The sequence below is a fragment of the Gavialis gangeticus genome, unplaced genomic scaffold, assembly GCF_001723915.1.
Source record: "Gavialis gangeticus isolate Ggan-Ray unplaced genomic scaffold, GavGan_comp1, whole genome shotgun sequence".
Taxonomy (NCBI): Eukaryota; Metazoa; Chordata; order Crocodylia; family Gavialidae; genus Gavialis; species Gavialis gangeticus.
This window is the reverse complement of record NW_017729024.1, coordinates 132264900-132266053: the sequence shown is the minus strand read 5'-3', so window position 1 is coordinate 132266053 and position 1154 is coordinate 132264900.

Genomic DNA, 1154 nt, shown 5'->3' with positions numbered 1-1154 from the left:
TTTTGTTGTCCTTAATCCTGGTTGCTAGCCTGAGCTCCATCCCCACCTTGGCCTTCCTAATAGCCCTCCTACACTCACAGGCCAAGGAAAAGTATTCCTCCTTGGTGATAGCCCCTCCCTTCCACCGGGTGCTGCTGAACATTCTCCCACCATTCTTATGTAAGTTAACATAGAGTGAATGTATACAGAGCCCCGGTTTCTAACATGACAAATAACAATCTTACCCAGTGCACTGACCATCCTACCTTTCTGGGGAAATATATTTGTAAGAAGATGTAACCCATCCATCCAAAGACCTAAAATGTGAAATCAGAACTAAGTTTCACCTAAGTTCACCACACCTTTCACCTTCAGACTGCTTATGATATTATTGCTAATTTATTCCAATGCTCCACGCAACCTTTACATCCATCTCCAACAGATATCAAAAAGTGATGTATCTTGGCAGTTCTTCGCAGACAAAGATACTAGGAAAGTAACTGCTGGAGGTGTACTGATACATTGTTCCATATCATATCGGCACCAATAAAAGGAAAACTGGCCTCAGCAATCAGCTTTTTTTGGCTGATATGGCTGATAAACGCCATGTGCATGCACGCAGCCACAGCATGCGTGCATCCAGCTAGTAAGTCTGTTGGGGGGGAATGGGCAGGGTGGGGACAGATCGAGGCCCCTTTGGTGAGGAGGGCTGGAGCCATGATCGGCTCGTCCAGGGGGCACAGGTGACTCTTGCCACTGTGCACACCCCCAGGGGAAGCATGGGGGGAATGTCCCCCCAGATCTGTGTGCAGGGTGAGGGCAGGCTGCTGCTGCGGGCAGGGGGCAGCATTAGCCTCTTCCTGTTGGGGGTTTGGGCCGGGGCTGTGCTTGGGGTGGGTGGTAGTACTGGGATGGGGGCTATGGGGGAGCTACAGCCCACCTCCCAGCACCATCACGCACCCCAAGCACAACGCCGGCCCAACCCCCCTGCTGGGAAGAGCCCAGAGCTCCCCCCCGCCCCAGGCCAGAATGGCAATCCCGCCCTTGTCCTGTGCACAGATCTGGGGAGCACACCCCCCCATGCCACCCCTGGGGGTGCACACAGTGGTGGGAGCTGCCCCCTCCATGCCCCCTGTGCAACCCACTCACAGCTCCATCCCATGCCCCACCCCAGC